Source organism: Heptranchias perlo, unplaced genomic scaffold (assembly GCF_035084215.1).
Source record: "Heptranchias perlo isolate sHepPer1 unplaced genomic scaffold, sHepPer1.hap1 HAP1_SCAFFOLD_138, whole genome shotgun sequence".
Classification (NCBI taxonomy): Eukaryota; Metazoa; Chordata; class Chondrichthyes; order Hexanchiformes; family Hexanchidae; genus Heptranchias; species Heptranchias perlo.
Genome location: NW_027138624.1, coordinates 668,782 through 669,349, shown reverse-complemented (window position 1 = coordinate 669,349; position 568 = coordinate 668,782). Strand labels below are relative to the sequence as shown.

Here is a 568-nt window from a genome sequence, read left to right as displayed (position 1 = left end):
CCCTTGTTCTGGACTCTCCCCACCAGAGGAAATAGTCTCTACCTGCCCTGTCAAATCCTTTAATAATCCAAACACCTCAATTAGATCACCCCTTAATATTCTGCACTCAAGGGAATGCAAGTCTGGTCTTTGCAACCTGTCCTCATAATTGCTTATCAAGGATAGCCAACAAAAAGGGTTTTACGACGGCTGGCTCTTTAATGCGTTCGGTTTTGTCAACGGGCTCGTTGGTCTAGGGGTATGATTCTCGCTTCGGGGTTGTCTGTCCAAATATGTGAGAGGTCCCGGGTTCAAATCCCGGACGAGCCCTTATTTTACTCTTCAACTTCCAAAGACAGAAAAGTACCCAAATCACCCCACATGAGTGAAACAATTCCAATGTTTCATACTATTACCAAACACAACTGCCCAACGTGGTTCTGATGAAAGGTCATTGACCTGAAACATTAACTCTGTTACTCTCTCCACAGATTCTGCCTGACCTGCTGAGGGTTTCCAGAATTTTCGATGTCATCAGAGTATCACTTCCCTCATCACCGAACTACACTCCTCCACTAGATGCAGCCTT

At 45.2% G+C, this 568-nt stretch overlaps 1 non-coding gene across 1 annotated transcript; it reads left to right on the top strand.

Moving 5' to 3' along the window:
• The first annotated feature begins 221 nt into the window (after positions 1–221).
• On the top strand, positions 222–309 carry trnap-cgg (transfer RNA proline (anticodon CGG)). Its single transcript is given in 2 exon segments — positions 222–257; positions 274–309. It is a non-coding gene; the product is annotated as a tRNA-Pro (tRNA).
• Positions 310–568: the final 259 nt, after the last annotated feature.